General features: G+C 35.8%; 1 non-coding gene across 1 annotated transcript; it reads left to right on the top strand.

Moving 5' to 3' along the window:
• Nucleotides 1-6,349: 6,349 nt before the first annotated feature.
• Trnat-agu (transfer RNA threonine (anticodon AGU)) lies at nt 6,350-6,422 on the top strand. Its single transcript has one exon. It is a non-coding gene; the product is annotated as a tRNA-Thr (tRNA).
• The last annotated feature ends 1,779 nt before the right edge of the window (nt 6,423-8,201 follow it).

The following is an 8,201-nucleotide window of genomic DNA, read 5'->3' as shown; positions in this document are numbered from 1 at the left end:
ATAATATGAAAATGTATTGCTCAATGCAATTTAATATCATATATAAAAAAATATTTTATATTATGGCAACAGATAAACCTTTTTCGTACATAATTGACATTTTACAAAATTAGGTCACTTTGACCTATTTTAAGACCCTAATTTATATTTTCCAAAGTGTTTTATTTCTAACATATAAATGCATTACAATTCATAAAAAAAATCATTCAAAAATATAATTTGGTTCCAACAAAACTGGAGAAAACAAAAAATTATCCCTCCTGTTTAACCCCCCATAACTCACGAGTGACTCCGACCTGACCTTAATCATATGTCATAATATGATGTCCTAACCCCCGGGTATCTGTAAACAAAAAATAATGCTTATCGGTCATGGCCACCAGAGGGCCCAAATTGATACTCCTCCTCTGATATCTCTATGTAAAAGATAAGTAAGTAAGATAACTACAATACAACTATTAGGCAGTCTGTTAGATATATGTGTGAAGTATAGTAACAGTATCTATAGTTGATGTACTTTTATAAGTGCATAAATAAACTTATCGATGATATTTGTTCATATGTATTCAAAATCCTATATATAACTGTAGTTTACCATCAATAACTGTTGATGGCGTTAATGCTCTTCCTTTTAAGCTTATAAAGTAATATACAATCTGGAGTCCTATATATATATTGAGTGGAAAGACAACACTGAAGGAATTGACATCATTTTACCTGTATCGCAAAGTACTTAAACAAAACTGAAGGATAACTTCATTTTACCTGTATCGCAAAGTACTTAAACAAAACTGAAGGATAACTTCATTTTACCTGTATCGCAAAGTACTTAAACAAAACTGAAGGATAACTTCATTTTACCTGTATCGCAAAGTACTTAAACAAAACTGAAGGATAACTTCATTTTACCTGTATCGCAAAGTACTTAAACAAAACTGAAGGATAACTTCATTTTACCTGTATCGCAAAGTACTTAAACAAAACTGAAGGATAACTTCATTTTACCTGTATCGCAAAGTACTTTAACAAAACTGAAGGAATTGACTTCATTTTACCTGTATCGCAAAGTACTTAAACAAAACTGAAGGATAACTTCATTTTAACTGTATCGCAAAGTACTTCAACAAAACTGAAGGAATTGACGTGGTCAATATCGGCAATACCCGTACAGACCGGAATAGATCGGACCAGTTCGGATACTTCCGAGCTATTTTAAACGTGTACACGCTAAAAATCAAACATTTTTTTTTGTATTTTAAGTTAATTGTTAAATAACTTTGCGAATACAAACTTCACGAAAGTCTGTAAATACCGAAAGTTTAAAACTTAGAGAGGCGGAGAAAAATATGTAGAACACTTTAAATACTTTTTCTATGCCAAAAATACAACAAGTCACAGACAATACAACTTTAATGGAGTGCTTACTTAGTGAAGTATTTGAAAAAATTTAATGAGACTTTCTTCAAATTCCATATAAAATGTTCAGGTGGTTATTTTGTAGTATACTGGGATGATGGGTCCATATAAAATGCTGACAGGCGATAATATTATAGTATACTACGGCGGAGTATTAGGGCCACTACACTGTAGATATTTTTTTATCTTATACATATATACGTACAAGGTACTATATTGTACGTGCAACTTAGTATCTTGTACGTACAAGTTAGTATCTTATACGTACAAGGTACTATATTGTACGTGCAACTTAGTATCTTGTACGTACAAGTTAGTATCTTATACGTACAAGGTACTATATTGTACGTGCAACTTAGTATCTTGTACGTACAACTTAGTATCTTGTACGTACGAGATAGTATCTTGTACGTACAAGATAGTATCTTGTACGTACAGCTTAGTATCTTGTACGTACAACTTATTTTGTATTTTTTTCCAAATTTTGCATATAACACACTTACAAATACATGGGACATCTACATAAACTTGACATGACATATACATTACATTTCTATCAAAAGGAAAAAAAAAACCCATAGGAAACATAAAATAGCATGCTGAGTAAGATGAATTTGAAAATTACTATATTGGATAAATTAGTTTTGTCGACTATTAATCTTATAGGGAAAAAAATATTTGTATGTGTATTTTGATTGATTTATGAACAATTATATATATGATGAATAATAATATTGGTAAGGGGAGGTAACCAATATTCATTTTACTCAGCAGCTATAAAGACAGGGGGAAAAAAGAACAAAAACAACAAAAAAGTCATACATACTACACAATAATGAATAGGAGCCTATAGGTATAAGTACATGTATATGTAGACAGCATATTGATTTTCAAAGCAAGAGATAGATAGAGAAATCATGAACTGAAGATGGTTTGCCAGCCTTCCCATAATTTGTTGAAGTGATCCATACTAATATTTTTCTGTGCAATTGTTTTCTCAATATTAAATTGATATATCAAATATTTTTAATATCATTGAAAGTAAGCTTATTACCTTTCCTGGAAGAAACATAGGTAAGGTAATTTGTATGAAGTATTAAAAATTTCAGAGGAAAGTAAGTTTGATAACTGTTGTTTTTCCCCGAATAGGATTGACATAAGATCTAGCTCTACATTTTTATCGATTGTATTTTTAATCCATCTAATTAGGTGTTGCCAAAGAATTTTAGTTTCATCACATTCCCAAAATAAATGTACGATGCTTTCAGTTTCTATTTTACAAAAATTACATTTGTTGCAATTATTTACTCCAATGTTTTTAAGTACATATTTAGGGGAAAAATTCTGTGTTGCAGCCTACAACTTAGTTTCTTGTACGTACAACTTAGTATCTTAGTATCTTGTACGTACAACTTAGTATCTTAGTATCTTGTACGTACAACTTAGTATCTTAGTATCTTGTACGTTCAACTTAGTATCTTAGTATCTTGTACGTACAACTTAGTATCTTAGTATCTTGTACGTTCAAAATTAAAAATAATAATAAAAAACATGTAGTACGCCGCCGTAGTATACTGTCTGTGGTATGCAATTCTGAACGAGTTATTTCCCTTTGTCCCTTGTTGAGAAGTATGTACGAATATAGGTACCCGGTCTACTACACCTTTCAGCCGGGAATAATTTTATTTATTTTTGTCCAAAAGAAACATAACGACAATTCTTAAGAGCTATACCACTTCGTAGAAACAATATATATCTAGATACTATTATGAAAGACCACATTTTTTCAATTTGAAAAAAAAAATCAATTGTGTAGTCAATAATAGGTTACTTTCAGCATTTACAATATTTTGTAAACCCCCACCCCGATCGCGCCAGACACCCATAGGAGGAGAATAATTCAACACACAAGCATATATTCTTTAAATACCTTTTTCACATGTCATTAAATATAATCTCTGTACACATCTATAGACAGTGATGTCGCTAAAAGGAAATTAATGAATATGCAAATTGGCCAAATTGGCGTGCGAGCGCCGAATGCGCGATATTTAGGTGTTTGAGGGCCTCCCCCGGGAAAAATATTACGATTTAGAATGGCTGAGATGAGTGTTCCGATGTATTAGAATGATTTTGCCAACGCCGAAGACGCGAGATTTTGGTGGTTGGGGGGTCCGGGGGTCTCCTCCGGGAAAAAATATTACGATTGAGAAAATGGCTGAGATGAGTTTTACGATGCATTTTGATGAATTTGCGAGCGCCCTTAGGCGCGAGATTTTGGTGTTTCGGGGGTCCGGGGGTGTCCCCCGAGAAAAAATATTACGATTTAGAATGGCTGAAATTAGTTTTACGATGTATTTTAATGATTTTAAAGCATTCTTAACATGGTTATTTTTTAATTTAAAGTTACCTAGCTGCATTTAGAAATGATAATTGTGAATGTCGTCATATCATTATGCAACCCTGCTCGATCTGCATACCGGCTTCACACCATAGGCATATTGTTGCGTAACTCAAAATAATAATGAATTAATTGTCTTGCTAAGACATATAAACAAAATAATATTTTAAGAGAGACTTCTTGAAATAATAGAATCCCTTGGTGGACATGTTTAGTCTAGTTCATGTGTATTGAATCTTTACTATTAAAGGTTTGAACATTTTGTGCTTGAACGTTTTAGGAAATGCGCTGCGCAGTGGAAAATTTTCTAAAATTAAGTACGAAAAATGTGCAGGAGGACCCTTTTTCTTTCAAATGTGCGTTTTTAGAACATTTCAGTCGGCGAAAATGGGGGGAAGGGGGCAAAAAGACATGTTAGTATTATAGTATTTACGATAAATGTTCCACACATCGAAACAAGGACGTATATCACTCATAAATCCTTGGTCGAAAATAAAACCCGTTTTCGACTTACAATAGCTCTGACAATGTATATTGTTATTAGTATACATGTATATACAAGGATTTATAAGTTACATTTTCGACGAATACGTCGCGAGCGATTTTGTGTTTGTGCACTGGCCGTGACGATGGGCGACGACTGATTTTCCTTTGTCAAAGTCAAAGACAATTATCCGTATATATCAGTCTCTAATAGCGGGTCCGTTTGACTTACCAGCGTGCTTTAATACCTACATTGTATGCTGTGATGTAGCTTACAGTGCCAGGCTTAATACCGTCTTAAATACTTTCTGAAGCGGACTGCCATTTCATTTGCTGTCATAGTTTTTTAATGAAATTTTAAGACATTTCTTTTAAATCTTCCGTTCTTAAAACCAGAAACAAATATATATATAGGCTATATGTTTCTGTTAAAAAAGGGAATAGTCACCCTGAAATTTAATGCTTTACATTGGTGTTTCTATTTGTTGAGAAAAAATGGTTTTTATTCCCGGTTTGAAGGCGTCTCGCGTTGTGTTTAGTAGTGTAAAGAGACCGTGACAAACCCTTCTCACTTATAAATCCTTGGTACAAACATATGTACATTATTACTTTGATGTAGGTCGAAATCTCTGATATTGTCATTCGTACAGTACTAAAATTATATAATAATATAAGGCATATGGGCCTATGAGCCTGTAGCTAGTTGTGGTCATTTTCACATTCGTTTGTCTATTTTTCTGTGTTATATATAACAACACTAATAAAAACAATACCAGCAAGTTTAGATGTATTTTGTCAGAAACACATTCAAGAAGCGCTAGCCTTGCCGACCGATAAAATTGGCGCCAGCACGATTATTGATCATCGAGTTAAAAGGGAGTTAACTCGAATGGCAGGTGCTCGGAGTTTTCGCATCCAATCACATCAACCGGTAGCCTGTGACGTCACAGGTCATGGTTAATGGCGGATTTTAGATGTACGAGACTCCGATGTAACGTGAGAGCAACAGATACACCGACAACAAGTCAGTTGTTTAGTTTTACAAGTAAGTAACAACTTCTTATTTACAAAACCTTTAAGACATACCACATTGTAGGTCTACAAGTGGCTGATTTACAACATAAACCGTCTAAGTTTACCGGGCCCTGCATTGTTTATGTTTTGTGAAGCAGGTGGTTTCGGGTTTTCTCGGTGAGTGAAAATGGACTAAGTAAAGAAATGGGACACACACTGGAGTGTTTAGACCAGTCACATTTCGTATGGGTTATATTATGTAGCATAAAGGCCTATACTGTTGGTTTAAATGGAACAAGTTAGGCCAGAATGTAAACATTACCGATTTGACCAACATGGTACTGTTATGAATTCTGTTCTACAAAGAAAAGGGTTTAACTGGGTTGATGCGAGAGTGCGAGATTTAAATTATATAGAGACTTACAAATGTCTAACCAAAAGCGTTAATCATATATAAGTCCTAAAATCAAGAAGAGTTCCAGAGCTAGGGTCGACTGTATGTGTTAGTGTTTAGTCAGATCTTTGATAAATATTCCACTTAAACATTTGTATGTCATAACCAGTGCTCGGTAAATCGTTACAGTTGTTTACTTTATATTATTTAAAGATAAAACATTCATTATCTGTAAAGCTTTGGCAGAATAGGGGGGTTTCGAGACCCCAGAACAACATGTTTAAAGTAAAATGTGCTGTTGATTAGTCCCACCATCTGATGATTATGACGACATCATTTAAACATCAGAAAATTGGACTAATCGACGATAAATTGTATTTTATACATGTAGCGGGATTGGACTGGGTCGATCATCGGTGACCAGGTAGCTCAGTGGGTAGAGCACTCGGCTAGTATTCTGAGGGTCCCGGGTCCGAATCCCGGTCTGGCCGCTACATTTTCTCCTCTCCTGTTACAAAATTGGCGCCCAACTAAATAACCCACGGTGGTGGTGTTTGGAAGGGTCTCGTGTGTCTTCGAGGGCGAAGACTTCGAGAAAGGAGGGAGGAGTGTAGCGGGATTGGACTGGGTCGATCATCGGTGACCAGGTAGCTCAGTCGGTAGAGCACTCGGCTAGTATTCTGAGAGTCCCGGGTTCGAATCCCGGTCTGGCCGCTACATTTTCTCCTCTCCTGTTATACACACGCCGTTTTGGGATCTAAGTCAAAACCCCCTGGATCGATCATCTGTGAATGATCAGGTAGCACAGAGGTTGAGCTTTCGGCTAGTGTTTGGAGGTCCTGGGCTTGAATCCTGGTCTGGCCGCTACATGTTTTCCTCACCTGTTACAGTAGCATTACATGTAGGAAGGCTCCCCAGGAATTCGTAATAACTAAGGGACTGTATAGATCTACATAATTAATATTTACTCGTTTCGGGTGTCCCTGCTTTGAAGTTATTGCGGTTAAGCCAAGAAAATCTTTTTCAACAATGATTTAATCCACAAGCTGGAACAGCCATAAATACATTTTGACGGTGCATGGGTTATCATTTTCCACATTAAATGTCCACAACCTTTTTAAAATAAAAATTGAATGTTTTTGATACAAACAATACTAACAGAATAAATACTGGTATATATTGATGGCCTCACATTAGGTAACAACACCAAACAAATGCAAGTTTTATCTTATATCTATATCAACAGTTAGGATACATTTCGCTGTTTTGCGGTCTGGCGGAGTAATTAGTAGTCTCGACTAACAAGCTGGAATTAGGACGACAATATGTCATGCAGGAGACATAAGACGATTGACCCGCAGGGCTTTTTCTCACTGCTTTGGGAATGGGGCCTGTGGCTTTGATTTTGGGAAAATGTGCGACAAAACAAGGATTTCGGGAAAATTATGAAATATGAAATAAAGCATAACAAATAAGATTTTTTATTTCAAGTGTAGTTTATGTACTTTTTTGAATCCAATTCATAAATATTTAAAGTCTTAACCAACTAAGTTCATGTAATATTTTTGGATAGCTTTCAAGAAATTTTGATTTTGGGAAATTTAAGGCTTGAATTGGGAAAAATTTAGAGGTTTTGCCTTGGGGAATGGGGCCGAATTTCGGCCCCAAATCATGTTGAAAAAAAGCCCTGACCCGTGTTATGATAATTAACATTTAATTCATTTCAAGTCAGTTGTTTAGAAGGTGATATCAATGATAAGTGTAGGATTAACTGTAAGCTTATCCATATGCTTTTTAATTTTTATTAATGAAAATGTTTTGTTTTCAGAACGTGGAACGGTTAAATTATGCAACTGGTGAATTAAAACCCGATGCAAGGACTGACGTCAGAATGAGTTATGGTGAAAATACAACCAGGACCTAAGAACATCAGTATGGAGTTACCTGTCATAGTGGTGATGGGAAATACAACACAGGTCTAAAGGCTGACGTCAGTATGGAGTTACCTGTCATAGTGGTGAGTGGGGAAATACAACACAGGACCTAAAGGCTGACGTCAGTATGGAGTTACCAGTCATAGTGGTGAGTGGGGAAATACAACACAGGGTCTAAAGGCTGACATCAGTATGGAGTTACCTGTCATAGTGGTGAGTGGGGAAATACAACACAGGGTCTAAAGGCTGACGTCAGTATGGAGTTACCTGTCATAGTGGTGAGTGGGGAAATACAACACAGGGTCTAAAGGCTGACGTCAGTATGGAGTTACCTGTCATAGTGGTGAGTGGGGAAATACAACACAGGACCTAAAGGCTGACGTCAGTATGGAGTTACCTGTCATAGTGGTGAGTGGGGAAATACAACACAGGGTCTAAAGGCTGACGTCAGTATGGAGTTACCTGTCATAGTGGTGAGTGGGGAAATACAACACAGGGTCTAAAGGCTGACGTCAGTATGGAGTTACCTGTCATAGTGGTGAGTGGGGAAATACAACAC

Source organism: Argopecten irradians, chromosome 13 (assembly GCF_041381155.1).
Source record: "Argopecten irradians isolate NY chromosome 13, Ai_NY, whole genome shotgun sequence".
Taxonomy (NCBI): Eukaryota; Metazoa; Mollusca; class Bivalvia; order Pectinida; family Pectinidae; genus Argopecten; species Argopecten irradians.
The sequence above is the reverse complement of the archived record's forward strand: the minus strand, read 5'-3'. Positions and strand labels throughout refer to the sequence as shown.